Genomic DNA, 16,518 nt, shown 5'->3' with positions numbered 1-16,518 from the left:
AACGCGCTGTGCCGTCTTTTCAAGGGAAGCGCCAGGCCTGAAACGTCATTTTGACGTCACGGTCCACCACCGCCGTGACAGACGCGGCAACCATGCTACTGCCTTTAGGGGTAAGGACCTCATAAATGAAGAGCTGAAAGAGAGGCTTGAGTTATACTCAGGTAACATTGAATTTCATGTATCAGACCTAAACTCCAAATACCTGACAACGTCAATAATATGCCCCCATTCATAGTTTGAATAGCATCTGGCACAGACAAAAGCCAACAATCAGAGTCTAATAGCTCTAGCTTAAAGACACAGAAAAGCCAGGAACCATGACTGATGGCTCTAAACATCGACCATAAACACCTGTCAGCCATGGTTCCTGGCTATATTGTGTCTTGAAGATAGAGCAATTAGACTCTGATTGTTGCCTTTTGTCCACAGCCACAACAAGATGGTTACATATTAGCATTCATATGGTACCTAGCCATAGGCCTGTTCAAGCTAGACGTCCCCTTTGTGTCGGAGTAAAAGCTGAAAAAGGCTTAGCAAAACTATACTTTTTAAATGGTTCTAGCTCCAAGATAGAAGCCTAGACACAGGCTTATATATACAAATATATATACATACATATTTAAATTATATTAAATTATTATATTATATTTTATATTACTATATGTGTATTAGAATTAAACCATCGAAATATTATGGTATTTATAATAGCAGCAGGTGTTTTGATGTTTGTTTACATTTGTCTTCTGTATCAGAAGTTTTTGTTTGTGAAATGACTTTTTATTGTCAATTGCACTGTTGCTTAGATGTGAAAATCTTATGAGCATGATTGTATATATATATATTTCTATATTTAAATTATATTATATTGTATGTATATGTATTTATATATATCATACATATGTTATTCCATCACACATAATACTGAGTCATTATATGATATTATATATTATGGTATTTATATTAGACTATTTAAATATTTTGAGATATGTATACTTTACTGCTATAGAAATATAGAAAGCTGCAGCTGTTTTGATGTTTGTTCACCATTGTCTTTTTTGTAATGTTGGTTTGTCAAATTACTGTTTATTGTCAATTGCACTGTTCAAGGTGGTTTCTCAATGCAGATATTTGAAACGCAACTATAAAAAACAGACTGACTGCCAGTGTCTCACTATTTGATTTGTAGGCTATTTCTCTTAATGATGGTCAATACGTAGTAGCTAAAGAAGCACCACTTCGATAGTTTAGATTTGTGCACGAGCTGTGGGAGTACAAGAAAAGTGAGCGTCTATCAGCGATTATCATAGACATATGCACACGTGTCTACTATGGAGGTTAGAGCCTAATTAACGAGATTCAAAGATTCAAACATTGAGACAAATCTTTTGGGGGGTACTCCACGTAGATCATACACCCTTGAATGTAAAAACGACTCAGTGAAATCGGTTGCAAAATGTAAGACAATCGTGATTTTTATCCAGAAAAACCGATGCTCCCGGCAACTTGCGCTTGTTTGACAGACCTCTGGTCCAAATGACTCCGCTAGCAATATGGCGGCGGCGTTTTACGTCACGGGCAACGGGCTGAAGCAGTCAATGGGGCGTCTACCTATATTATGTCTATGGTTGGCACTCTCACTGTAAGGAGGATCCTGGTTCCCTGTGATGGACTGTTGGGAGGCCCCCTGTGACCGCTTATAGAATTGAATGAGTATGGAAAATGGATGGATAACCCTGTCAATATTCATGGTGTGCAAAGGTTAAATTATATTAACAGTAAACCCAGTCTGATGAAGCACTTGATAATAATTGTATTCATGGAAGTGGACTTGAATCGGACAGATAAAACCAAAGCTCTCTGAGTGAAGATTTGCCGGTTGAAGCTACATGAGAAACCTGACCTGGCATCCGTTAATCTGTGGTTAAACCTCCCTCTACATCCGGGTATTTTTCCATTCTCCAAGAAAGTGTTGCTTCTGAGGCAGTGTCCTCATTGCACATTTATCCAAATAGAGAGTACTTTTAGGAGTAATTCCCATAGCCTTTTTTTTTTTTAAGGAAATAGATGTGTGTTGAATTTTTCAACACCGAGCACCACAGACAACATTTGGTTTCCCCATGTTGTATTGAAATGGAAGTAAAAATCTTACAACCTTGACAAATGATCGACCCTGTTAACATTTACTCAAGAGTGATTCATCAAACATCTTTAAAGTGTATAAAGTCCTGTATGTATTCACAACTTCTAGCTCGCATGTGATTCCTCCAGGACAGGAGACGGCATTAGGAAGGCTATTTTATTGTGCTCATTTTCATTTTCCAACAAGAAAATAAAGAAAGCCTCCGAGAGATCCTATGGCAGAGCATTCGCTCCCTCTCAACGCTCTCTCTTGCGTTCCCGCTCCTGAGACATTCACTTCGAGAATTTGACACTGAGGGTCTCCTTGCCACGTGCTCTATTGCCATGTCTGTCTGTTCTCAGTTTATTTCCACTTTCTAGGCATTGTTGTCTCAAAAAACACAGTTTTTCTTCATCACGGTTCTAAGAAGAGCAGCGCTGATTGTGGTCACTGTCGCCTCGGCCACCTTCTTGATGGTGTCCTGCTCCAGATGAGTTTCGCTGCTCTCCGACACATGACAAATTCAGGCTATTACCGTTAATAAACAGAATGAATAAACAAAAACAATGTTCAATACATCGCTACATTTATATAACTATTACTCAAAGAATGCTCAAGTGAGTCTTAAGAATCAAGCAATTATAAAATTGCAATCAAGAAAGTATGTTATGAAATCATTTTTTTTTTCTTTTTTCTTTCCAATTTTCAAAGCAAGAGTAAAGTTAAAAAGATTAAAGAAAATTGAGTGTTTTAAGGCTGTCGTTTAGTTAAAGCCACAATCTGAGGCATATGATGCAGAACCAATCAGCTCAAAAGTTTTCTTTTAGATGGGAGTCGGACTGTTTGCTGCAGAAGCAGAGGAACCATCTAATAGCTGCTGCAGTATCAGGAGAGGAAAAAACTCTCTGCTAACGGCACAAATTAATGTGGCTTTGTTGCGCTATAGTGGAGAATTTACTAACCCATGATTATGGCTTTAACCAGGATTAATGTCTTGAGCATTCTGAACTCATTACAGCAGAGAAAATCTTTTTTTCTTTTTTTTTTACAGTGTGTCCATTCACCGATAAACTTCTGTTTACTGGCTCTGTTGTTTAAGGTTGGAGTCAATTATGTTTCAAATCAGAAAGCAACGCGGGTGCAATCTGCTCAGTATGTGTATTTGTTATCAAAAAATCATAGTCAATAATGTCAATACTACACACTTGTTAAATACAAAATATGCTGAGTTGAAATTGTCTTGACTCCATACCTGGGTTACGGTCTTTCCTATATAAGTTATAGCACAGTTCACTGCAGAACATTCTACTGTAAATAAGCACATGATCTCATCTTTTTTGCCTGCAATATGTAAATCCTGCAGATGTTTCAGATATAGTACACATAGTGTCTGCTCACCACACAAGTGATACTACAGCAATCACATTTTACCATAACATACCGTTGCTAGTAATTCAACAAACTGGTCTCCCGTGAGCATCAGTTTGGTCATAATTGATTTTGTAGAGGGGCGATAATTTCTTAGTTATCTACAGTTCTGAGCCACAAGTGGCAACCTGAAGGATGTTTTTCTGCCAAGGGACAGAAAAGTGTTTGAGTTCAGCTCGTACATCAGAATCCACCTGCTAAACAGAATTAACTCCTCATAGAATACATTCATCTGTTTGTGATTGTATGAGAATGAATAAGCTTGAGTGTGTATGTGAGAGAGTTAGTGTATGTGTGTGTGTGTGTGTGTGTGTGTGCACACGTGCTAGTGATAGTGGGTCAATAGCTGGATCCTGGTCGGGGGCTTTAAGGGTCAATTTACTACCACAGTACTTTGGTCATAGAAATGATTGAAGGATAGAGGGGAAGCTGGAAGCCAATGACGGAGGATCGTTTGTGCAAATTGTTTGGTTTGGCAAACTGATGTGTACTGATGTGAAGGAAAAGATGTCTGTAAATATTAGTATTTAAAAGTATTTCAAATACTTGTCACTTATCAAGTTGGCACAATGGCACCACAGTGGAACCAGAGAAATCCCCAAAAAAGATAAAAATTTGGGAAGGAAATTAAATGTTTTTTTTTAAAAAAAGAAACACACACACATACACGCGGTGTATCGGGAAGAAAACTAAGAGTTTCAGGTCTTTTCCAGAAGAGTCGTTTTTTGATTTTGAACAGTGCAGTTATAGCTTCCCCTGTGGGAATTCAAGACATTCATTTGAAGATTAGATTTTTTTTTTTTAGTTCAATTTCAAAATCAAAAACGTACCAGTGTAAGTGAGCAGGTAGGTAACCAACTTGGGACTCTGGTTTCTGAAAAGTCTGAAAGAGCTCAAAACCATGTTGTACAAAGAAAACAGTCACCTCTGTTGCAAATATAGAACTTCTCTGTCATCTGTACAGGGTTCAGATGAGCGTTTTCAGAGCGATGAGGAGCAGGTGTTTGTAGGGGTTCACCAAGAGAAAAGGCCGGCTTGTTGTTTTTTTTGGCTCAGCAGACAGAGCACATTCCTCTTGATAGAAAAGGAGGACTCAAATGTCTCTTCTTCCATTGTACTATTCGTTTCTGTTGTTGTTCTGAGCTGAGAGGTTCAAAACAGTCAAAAAACAGAGTCACACAACAGAGCCATGCCATAATCAAATAATAGAATATTAATGATGAGGATCATAGGAATAAGAAGACGACCAGTAATGAGAATAAGAATAATGAATAGTAATAACAACATATCGTACTTTTTTTTTCTCGATTCTGTATATAAAAACAGTGGTGAGGAGAAGTCGGTACACAGTAGGGCTTTACTATCCCCTTGGTTGATTTGGCACATTATACTCACTCTCTGGTGAGAGCTACCTCAGCACAGTTAAATATTACTGTTGCCCGGCGACCCATCCAGAATGCAACATTTAGATGTTTTCAATCTCCCAAATCATGGAGAATTCTTTAAAAAATGCCTGCTGATCGCGGCCGATCGCAGGGCGCGATGCAACAACCGTCCCAGCAAAGCAGTTCTTAATTCTTCACCAACAGTAACGATTTTAGGTTCGTTTCAGGGTGGATCAAAAAACATGGCTGAGATGTTCGGGATGGGTCTCCTCGCAACATTTAAGGATTCTATTCTTTACGTTGATTCTATTTTTCTTCATTCAAAACTTAGTACAAATAGCTACATAAGTCTGAGCTATAATTTCCATTACATTACAAAAACTAACTCGGCCTCTATAAGTTAAGAATTTTCGGAGTTCAAGATAATATATTAGCTTGGTCCTCATCCATGTTCTGGGAGGAAAAGGCTTAGTTTGTGTCAAGTATGGGCCTGTCTGTGTGTGTTTGTATAAATATGTATGTGCAGTTTGGATCTGTAAATCTTGTAAGCTGTGTGTATTTACATGTCTGTGATGAAAAAGCTTATGTATCTGTATCAATATGTCATGGATTCAGTGTTGTTTTTCTATGTTCCAGATGTGAGCGCTCTCCACATGTGGGTTCAGGCTTTCTGCTGGGCAGACACTCCCTTCCAGTAGTCCAGTATGTCGTGAAGATCTTCATCCTTGGCGAACTGAACCTTTCGCCTCAGTGCGTGTCCTGCAGCCACATAGCCTTCATCCTCCATGGAGGCCTGCCGGTGCCTCTTACGGTGCAGTTTGAACCTCTCCCAGAGCCCCAGGGTCGGGGTGCACAGGAGCCCCTCCTCCTCCTCGTCTTCCTCAGGACTGGAGCAGTAGCTGAGGTTGTGGTACTGGGGCGAGAGGGGGTAATGTGGTGAAAGCTGGGAGTAAGCGAGCTCCCGCTGCTTGGCCTGCCTGCTGAGAGTGAGGGGGTCCAACACAGAGGGTTTGCGGCCCCCTGGGTGGTGGTGGAGCCCCTGGAGGATCTGCGGGTGCTGCAGCTCCTGGAGATGCTGCTGTGAGCCAGGATAGGAGTGACGATGCTCGTTGTACTGACGGATTCTCTGGGCTTCGGCTCGTAAGATGACGGCTGCTGGGTTGACGGTGCGGACGCCGTCTCCTCCTCTTTCTCCTCTTTCTGCGGGGGAAGTTCTCTCAATGTAACGGGACTCTGATGAGTGGTACCCTCCCTCTGAGCGGAACGAGCGAGGGCTTCGGGCAGAGCCAGGAGAAGAGGACGTACTGGGCCTTTTGGAGGATGGAGGAGCTTCCATGCTATGGTGTCGCTGCAGTGAGTGATGGAAACTCCTCCCCCTCTCCTCTCTTCCTCCTCTCCCTCCTTTATACACCGGGGAAAGGAACTCGCCGCCTCTCTCACCTCTCTCTCCCTGATCAGACAGAAGCACCAGCTGTGGCTCTGCAGTCGAAACCGCTCCTCCTCCTGCAGAAGAGGGGGATTTGATTCCTTGTTGAAAAGAGGTGGATTCAGATTTGAGAGCATCTATACAGTTGTTGATGATCTGGTTAACTTTGTCCACTTCTTTAGCGATTGTAGATATCTCTGCCACTGAGCCCTGGGGATTGGCTTGTGGGGACATCTCCCTGTCCCTCTCTCGTTCCCTCTCCCTTTCAATGCCCGAGCCTCGGACTTCCATGTAGTTAAGTTTCGCAGGCTTGTGTCCTGGTGTTTCTATCACCTCCTGAAGCTTGTACGGATCTATCTCGCCACCCTGGGGCAGGTAGGGCATTCTGGACAGGCTGTCCCCTGCGGCTAGCTTGTGAGAAACAGATCCTCCGCTCCCTCCTTCTATGTCAGCTTCTCCACCATATTTGAGCTCGATTAGAGTCCTCTGGATCCGGTTCATCTTCCTCTCCTTCTCCTCCATGATCCTCTTCTTCCTCAGGCAGTGGACAACGAGGCCGAGGAAGAGCAGCATGCCGAACAGACAGCCCAAAATAGTCATAATGTAGTGGGTGGCAGACGACTGGTTGGGAATCCTCTCAGTTCTGGCTCTGCGACCGGTGGAGATGGTCAGGCAGGTGTGGTTGAACCGTAGGGAGTTTCGTATAGAAGCCACGCAGTAAGTGTAGTCAGTGTTAGGTTTTAAGTTTTTTAGCTCAATGTCCTCTCTCTGTTTGATCAGATTCTGGATGTCTGTGTAGAAGCTGTTGTTGTACAGCATCAGGATGTACATTTTCCTGTACGGGTTTGGAATCTGAACCGTTATGACGGCACTTGAATGTTGCACCTGTTTTATTGTCATCACCGGCTTGGCATCAGAGAATATGGGACTCGAGCTTATTACTTCATCAGGTGGTGTACCAGAAGCACAATCATCCAGCCCGCAGGGAGTAGCGAAATCTGGCAACTGGGTGGTCGAGTCGATGACATAAAAGGGCGTCATGCTACTGCCGTCGTCTGTGCACACAAGGCTGAGCACGTGCAGAGCGTTGCGCTGGGTGGGCATGCGGGGATTCTGGCTCAGCAGGTTGTAGCCTGAAAATCCTGCAGGGGAGTCACACACCATCCTCTCACTGGTCCTGTTGGGGAAGGCTGAGAGCCAGCGCAGGAAACCCAGGAGCTCACAAGAGCAGTTGAAGGGGTTGGTGTAAAGTTCACAGGTGGTCAGCTTGGAAAGTCCCGAGAACAAACTGCCATCCAACACCTGGATCCTACAGATACACAAAGAGGATGTTTTCTTAATGGAAATCTGGAATCTCTTCAGATACACTTACACAGTTGAACACAGTCAGTTAAAAGTACCTGTTCCTTATTGCATTCAGTTCATGGTCAAAATACATTTCAATCAGCCCAGGAGACATTTAAACTTCTTTCTTTACTGGTGTTGCTTTACATTTTGGTCAAAAGATCAATACCAATTATGCTGCCAGCACTGAGAACAAGGCAGTTATTTCTCTTGGGAAAAAGGGAGAGGGGCCCTGCTACAGCTTTTTAATGTTATCTACTGAGGATGCTATCAATGAAAAGAGAAGTATCTCTGCATCTTGGGCTGAGGATTTTACCACACAGGTCTGCCAACATCAGTAGAAAGATGTGACCATTTTAGACAAATATCCATTTTAACGCCAGTGCATATGTACCAGATTCTTTCCCTTTGTTCAGATACCGTCGTACAACAATGAATTACAAGATTCAGACACTGGAGAATTGTAAGCTTCTAACTTTCACTGTGGGAGATCATCATACATCTGACTTTAGATGAATTCACTGCACAGAAGTTGCCTTTAAGTTAGAGGAACTGTGATTTTGTCAGACGATGCAAAGCAACAGTCTGGAAAAGCTTTAAGTGGTCTTAATGGTCTGTTTTCAGCCCTAATTACTGACGGGTTTGGCCGACTGACAAAGGAAACAGAAAAATATATGACTGAGGGCAGCTTTCTTGGGAATTCAGCGGTATCATTTTTTACATTTTTCCTTTACTGTTTTTACAAAAAGATGGAACTTTGGAGCATCGACAGTGCACCGTGGCTCATTGATGCCACTTGAGCATATACATGCTGGAGTGTTTCAGGCCTCATCTGCATTGAGAAGCTCAATTTTGTATGATTTTTGGGTGGACAAAATAGATCTCTTACTGACATTTTTGCAAAAATTGGAAAATATTTATGTATCCATATATGCAGAGGTGGGTAGTAACGAGTTACATTTACTCCGTTACATTTACTTGAGTATCTTTTTGAAAAAATTCTACTTCTAGGAGTAGTTTTAAATCACTATACTTTTTACTTTTACTTGAGTAGATTTGTGCAGAAGAAACTGTCCTCTTACTCCGCTACATTAGGCTACAATGAGCTCGTTACTTCTCTTCTTACCTCTTTGGTATTCTACGCCTCATTATTTTTACCCCCCCGCGTTCGCCTCATTTTAATGTTTTATTCTGACAGAGAATGAGACTTCCGCCAAAGGCTCTACCACCTGACTGTGTTCCACCAATCAAACGCAGCCGTGCAGTCTCGTCACGTGACCATACTCAATCTCAGCGGCGGGACGGGTTAGCTTTACAGTTTACAGTCGTAGCAAACAAACAAAGAAACAGATGAAAAGTGTCAGAATATACGGTGGGAAATGAAGACACAGACGAGGCCTCATACTGAAAGCATGTTTACCTTACAAAGACTGCGAAACAGCAGCTACATTATGTGTCTTCTGTGTCAACCAAAACAAACGCACATTTCAGCAGAAACTCAACATCTAACTTGAGGAAACATGTAGCGGTAAGTTTCCTAAATTTGTTTTTTTTTTCTCCATGGATAGGTGAATGTTTGTTTTTTAGGTTACATATGTTTTAAACATTTCTCTTATTTTTTTTGAAGTTCTTGAATTTACCTGGATTATTTTAATTTAAGCTATTTTGTAATTAATTAATTCATTTTAATTTATTTTATCAATTGGATGAACTCTAATTTGCCTAAAGATGATTATTTAGTATTTTTGTCTGTGATTGAATGCTTGTGTTAACAAATAAATCAGACGTTACTCAACAGTTACTCAGTACTTGAGTAGTTTTTTCACCAAGCACTTTTTTACTCTCACTCAAGTAATTATTTGGGAGTGTTTTTTTTGTGAGAGAATTGTAAGTGAGAAGATGTTGGTATGTGAGAAATCCTAACTATGTAACTACTATCCAATTCATTCAGTTGTAGTTTGACTGAGACCAGCCTGACAGATCCTTGATTTTTTTTTTGGAAGGTAAGTAAAACTATGTGCCGTGTCCCTTGTTAACCTATCGGTTTGTGTCTGCATGAGAAAACTTGCAGACACAAACCCCTTTGTCGTTGTTTGCCACTTCCTCTCCAGTATAAGCACAGCTGTGAGAGAAATCTGTCCATATCCTGGTACTTAGAGGGTAATGGCATGAGCAGAGTGTTCTTTTCCCCCAAACATTTTATAATGAAGCAATAAGTGCAAAGTTAGCATGCTACTTAGAACCAAAACAGCCACATAAAAGTAATTCTCATTTAAATGTATTTTTTGTCAGTTATGTAATCAGCTTTTCAGCACTAGGACAGCATGTTTTCACTCGTGCTCTTCACCTGTTCATGGAGAGGTCTATATTCTCTATGTTGGGACATTCCCAGAAGGTGCTGGGTGTAACAGTCTCTATCACGTTGGCTTGGAGGTAGAGATACTGTAGCTTGCTCAGGCCTCGCAGCATCCCCTCTGTCAGGTTCCTCAACTTGTTAAAGCCCATCTGGAGAACCTGCGAGACAAAGACAAGTGGGATTATCCTAATCTTTGAAGAGCGAGCCTGTGCCAGGCAATGCTCACTACAAGCTGGAAACATACGGAACAAATAGATGATGGTTCAGTACAGCTCGTGTTTCACATTGTGAACTAAGCCTCTGTGCTGAATTTACTCAGATCTCTCTTGTTCACATTTTACCTCCTGGCACAGCTACAGCAGCTGGGGTAGATGTGCAAGCACTTCACTTCATCACGGCTAAGTTTTCTGTAGCACTTTCTGAGTATTTCTGGAAGCCATCAATGAGTGGATGTTGTCTTTCTCGTGTCTGTTTTTGCACATTTATGCAGGGAAAATCTCAACCCTTTGAGTGAGTAAAGAGGATAATAATGATGATAATAAAAGCAGAATGCTTTAATTGTTATTTAAACTTAAAGCATCTGAATTAATGACATGCAGTATCAGAGCTCTGGTCATTCTTCTCCCTTTTTTAAAAAGGGATAAAGTTATGTGTCTGTGCCTTCCTTGTTGTATTTTTGTTGAATCTGAATGAGTTTCATATATATCTTACAATATAGCTTCATCTTACATGTGCAGGATGCGACTCAGTATTGCGTTTTCAGACAAAGGCAAAACCTCCTCTGAAAAATGACACACTCCCATATCCTTGTGGATGCTGGTCTTTGAACTTTCCACTTGTAGCACCTCCTCTTTAGCCTGGAGGATGCAGCATCAATGATTTCCAAAAACATAACTCATCAGACCACAGAACAGTCGCATGGTCGTGTTTTAATTTGCATTCAGGGATGCAGCATTAAACCGTCATCATTGACAAAGATTTTCATAAGCATTGCTGAGCCCAGGAAGCGATCCTAACAATAATATCACATCTGTTTTAAATACAGGATCATTCTGTAATAGTTTTCAGGAAGACCCTTCTATGCAGATTTTTCTGTTTTTTCAAACTATTTGCCCTGAAAATGCAGTTCCTATTATCTTCTATTCCTAGTCATGATACTGACTTCCTGGTCTTTTGTTTACCTTGTTGTAAAATTTAGGTTTAATATATTGATAAGTTGTCACAGTACAATTTTCAGTAAAATATATCAGCTAATAAAACATTAGCAAATAATTTCAGCTTTTTGTTATTGTCAAATTTTAGACGGTGTCACAACATTTCTGAAAACAGGAATGTTCTCAAATTTGTGTGTGAAAATGTTATCAGCAACATGCAATGAAAAATACAGTAGTATACAATTTTAGGGTGCCGTTCACTTTGTGAAAGAAACCAGCGCTAAATGTTTTAATGAATTAATTTAGCCTAACTGAAACAGTTTAGTATTAACGACTTAATAATATGGTTTAAATCAGTCCAAAAAACTGATAAGTATTAACGGCTGGTATCAAAATATCATTGTGGTTTGATGCAGAGTTTTAAGTAAAGACCTAGTGTAATTACAAAACGAATCTACACTTAGATAAAGACATAAATAACAGCTTTATTTTACACCTGGTTAAAACTGAGCAAATTCTATTAGCAAGCTTTAAATTTGAATTGTAATTTCTGTAAATACCGGACTTTAGAGCACACCTGAATATAAACCGCACCCTCTAATTTTAAAAAGAAAATCCATTTTTTACTTGTATTGGCCACACCGGATTATAAACTGCGGATGTCCACATTGTAATATGAGATATTTACACAGAAAGATGTTACACGTGAGGATTTTAAAACTTTTAATTAAATGGTAACATAAATAAATACATACTGCAAATGTTTTTTTTCCCTAACAGTGCCTGTAACACTGATGGTTTTAACTTAAATACCTATCGGTAACACACAAATACGTGGTGTGAGTGTTATTTTTTTTTTTTTTCGAACAGTGCCTGTAACATGGTTGGTAAAAAAAAAAAGACAGTAGCCTACCAGGAAAAGTCATAGATCGCCTTCTTCAACAGCCAGATTGATCGACCTTTAATTTAAAAGCTGCATCATGCGCATTTCTTCGTTTGTTTTCCATGTTGAGGGTTAGTACAAATGACTGATTTACAATAATTTAGTAGTGTAAGTGTGTTTGATTTATCGTACAATTTCATTGGACCGCTGTGAACTATTCGTCAATTTTATTGGACTAATGTTACGAGGCAATGGGGTCAATAAAAAACTGTTGCATTACCCAGTATTTTTCTTTCTTTTTCTTTTTTTACCAAATTGGTACATTTAGTAGCGCTGGGATAGGCTCCAGCCCCCCTGCGACCCGACCGACGGATTCAGCGGGTATAGAAAATGGATGGATGGTCCATTTAGTCAAATTCATACAGTATTAGACAAAAGCACATGACTCTGTTTTTCTTTCTTTGCTCTTCTATATTAAAGGGGAACTCCGGGGCATTTGAAGCGTGTTTCCATTGCTAGAGGTTGTCAAATAATGATAGTAGGACACAGAGAGGTGCACATCTGCGCTCCCTGTGTGAAGATCGCTCTGTCCGCACAGCATGTCATGCGAGGCTAATACGTGGTGGCTAAGGGGCAAGCGCTAACCCTTCCACGTAAAACAACAACTTGCACACTGCAGAAACGTCACACCACTTTATAACCCATCCGACAATAAAGTCACAAGCCTTACCATCAAAACCATATGCATGGTTCTCACATTACTGGCATGGGGACGTTACAAAACAACTTTATAAACAGCATGTAACTCACCGGCTGGTTGTAGGCTCGCGCATGTGAAAGCCCAGAAGAGTCGATGGAGAATAATCCCATATACAAAACAATTATCTTCTCTAGAAAAACTGCGTTCAAGTATTTAAAACATTACAACAATACATGCCCAGTAATATTCTTGTAATGTTTTAAATACTTGAACGCAGTTTTTCTAGAGAATATAATTGTTTTGTATATGGGATTATTCTCCATCGACTCTTTTGGGCTTTCACATGCGCGAGCCTACAACCAGCCGGTGAGTGACATGCTGTTTATAAAGTTGTTTTGTAACGTCCCAATGCCAGTAATGTGAGAACCATGCATATGGTTTTGATGGTAAGGCTTGTGACTTTATTGTCGGATGGGTTATAAAGTGGTGTGACGTTTCTGCAGTGTGCAAGTTGTTGTTTTACGTGGAAGGGTTAGCGCTTGCCCCTTAGCCACCACGTATTAGCCTCGCATGACATGCTGTGCGGACAGAGCGATCTTCACACAGGGAGCGCAGATGTGCACCTCTCTGTGTCCTACTATCATTATTTGACAACCTCTAGCAATGGAAACACGCTTCAAATGCCCCGGAGTTCCCCTTTAACGTGTGTTCATGGATGTGTATACAAACATATATGAATTCACATTATGTCACTGCTCACCTGCAGGTTGAATTGTGCTGAGAATGCTCCGTCTTCCACATAGCTGATATCATTCTTGGTGAGATTCAGATAGGTGAGGTTGCCAAAGCGACTTAGTGAAGAATAATGGACTGACCGTATCTTGTTCTCATTTAGCCTCAGATCAACAATAGTGCTGTGGAGAGATATATGAGAGGTGTGTAGATGTTTGTCAAAAGTGTTAAATACTCTGAAAGTAGCTCTTCTTACCTGTTAATGTGGGAGGGGATAGCCTCGTATGGAGGCTGGTTCATACTGCAGATAGCCAGCCACACAAAGCCTTTCTCCCCTTCGATAAGCCAGCAGTCAGCTGTTACCATTGGCAACCGCAATGCTGACAGCAGGGCAAGCCAACAGACGAAAGAACTGGCTGTGGATAAGATCCTTGATGAAGAACCTCCGGCCGCGTTATGTCTCAGCTGTCTCTGACTCTTGGCCATTTGGGATGTCATTGCAACGTGCTCTGGAGAAAGCAGACCAGAGATGCTTGCCATCTAACATTCATTCATGTAGACTGGAGCCATTGGAAAGGGAGCGAGGGCTTGTTTTATAGTGTAATACTTTGGGAATCAGTAGCTCGTTTTCTTTATATATAAGCTGTACAGGGACAGGAACAGGCACGCTATGGTTAATGAGTTGTGTTTAAACTAAGGAAATAAGAGTGTCTCTGAATAGAAATGAGTGCAGGAATGGGTCACTTCACTGGCAGTATGCGTGTCTAGACAAACAGTATAATTGTTTAATCATGGGTTTACATTGAATTTTTTATGTATAAATTGGCAATTGGAAGGTGCACTGGTGCCAGGTTGGCTGGTAGTCATGTCTTCTGTGGCCATCTGCATCTCCGATTTGACAGGCACCTCTTCTCATTCTTCCTCACTGCTTGCTGCTCTGTGCTTGATGTGAGAACTCGTCCCTGGTGGGAAAGGACGAAAGAGATGGAAGGAGGGTGTTAGAAGGGGATTTGCTAATGAAACACACTGGTTTATTTGTGAGATGCAACATACCCAACCCTGTTAACAGCATGAAGAGGAATTTACTCCCTCTTGTGTAACCGTCACACACATCTATCCATGCACGCACATTTTTTTTTAATATTCAGAGCCATTACTTGATAAGGTCAGTCATTGTAAATATACAGCAAGCTCCTGCAGATCCTAAAATCTTGTTGTTGCTGTAAATTCAGACACACAGTTTCTGCTGCTCCATTAGCCTCAGGGCCTTGACAAGCCTGGGCTAAGAATGGCCAGAGCTCTGAGACTGTATCTAATTAATTCAGATGCTCTAAATAAAATTCGTCCTGGGGAAAAAAAAAAAGAAAAACAGCTGATATATGATGGATCAGGAGAACCAGAAGGCAGGCGAGAAAATGAAGGGGGCTCAGAGACAGCCACGAAGAGCAGGAGGAGATCCAAGCGGGTGCAGGAAAGCATTAAGGACAAATAGTAAGATGACGGGAACAAAGAGTGAGGAAGAGAGAGGGGAATGAGGCGATTCTGTATGAAAAAAGGAAGGCTGGGAAGAGAAAGACACGAATAAAGGCTGCCTGTCCTCATTGAAAAGGACCATTCTCAGTTGTGAGAGCAATAAACAGGAAATTACATCATAGGAATGAAGGAGAAGGAGTGGGAAGCAGCAAAAGGTCCAGCCTCCCAGACAAGCATCTTCTGGCTGCTGCTCTCTGGCTATTGATTGCAAATGAATAGCGAGGCAGAGATGTGCAGACATGCCACCTCAGATCTGAGATGGAGGACAAATGAGATCAATAGTTTTTGAGAATGACACAAAGCTCTTCTGAATTTACCCTTTTTTTTGTTCTCTCAAAGAGCCGGGGCTCTGTTCTAGCTATCAATGACTTTTTCTATTGTCAGTCCCTCTAAAGACCAGCACTCACAATAAGCATTTGGGCACAAGGTTGTACAAAAGTCAACAACCAGCGCAAATATCAGAACTGTAGGGAAAGAACACCAGATCAAGTGCTGATCCTGTCACAGACCTGTATCTAACATAAACATCTTTATGAACTGTAGACGAATATTTCAAAGGAATCGTTTATTTTGATCTCTGTGAAATCAAAGCTACTGTAGACAAAGTTGTCAAATATTGAGTTTACTGCGCATAAGAAATAAGAAACAAAAACAAAAAAAAAGCATTGTTCTATTTCATCCAACAATCTTCAAAAGGCACATGTTTGGCATTTACAGGGATTAAATCACTGAAACTGTGATCAGCTGCCAAATAAGATAGTTATGTGTCAAATTAATTTAATATGAGAGACAAAATAATTAAGAATTCCAAATCTACAATGTCTGCGACCTTGAAATTGAAATAAAATGTCTTACACTGTAGAGCGAGAAACAAAAAGGACAAAATTATTGAATTTTTTATACAATGGTCAGATTTGACATTTGGATTATTTGCTTCCATAACATGACATCCTTCATTGATACTTTGTCTGTATGACATTCATGCATATTAGATCATGATTATTAGCGTGTGTAAACAGAAAATGTCAACAGATTTCATACAGTTTACATTATGTATCTATCCTTTAATTATAATATATATATATATATATATATATATATATATATATATATATATATATATATATACGACATGAAGCACAGGGCTGTCCGATGCGGGACTCGAACCGGGACCAGCTGCAGCGAGGACTATAGCCTTTTGTACATGGGGCGCCTGCTCAACCCACTATGCCATGGACCACCCCTGTTTTATTATTTATTTTATTATTGTAAAAGAAAGTAATCGGCGGATCCACCAAACATGGAGAAGGGTACGGAACTTTTACTCGGCCATTTTCATTTTAAAGTTCTTCCAGACGGCGGAGTCGACAGAACCAAAGTCATCTGTAAACACTGCCAAGTTGAATTGTCTTCTCAGCGTAGTAGTTCCAGTCTAAAATATCACTTAAAGATAAAACA

General features: G+C 40.6%; 1 pseudogene; it reads right to left on the bottom strand.

The window, feature by feature from the left end:
* Window positions 1–2,245: 2,245 nt before the first annotated feature.
* LOC142379012 (protein ELFN1-like) overlaps window positions 2,246–16,518 on the bottom strand; it is a 162,883-nt pseudogene continuing 148,610 nt past the window's right edge.

The sequence above is a fragment of the Odontesthes bonariensis genome, chromosome 4 (genome assembly GCF_027942865.1).
Source record: "Odontesthes bonariensis isolate fOdoBon6 chromosome 4, fOdoBon6.hap1, whole genome shotgun sequence".
Taxonomy (NCBI): Eukaryota; Metazoa; Chordata; class Actinopteri; order Atheriniformes; family Atherinopsidae; genus Odontesthes; species Odontesthes bonariensis.
The sequence above is the reverse complement of the archived record's forward strand: the minus strand, read 5'-3'. Positions and strand labels throughout refer to the sequence as shown.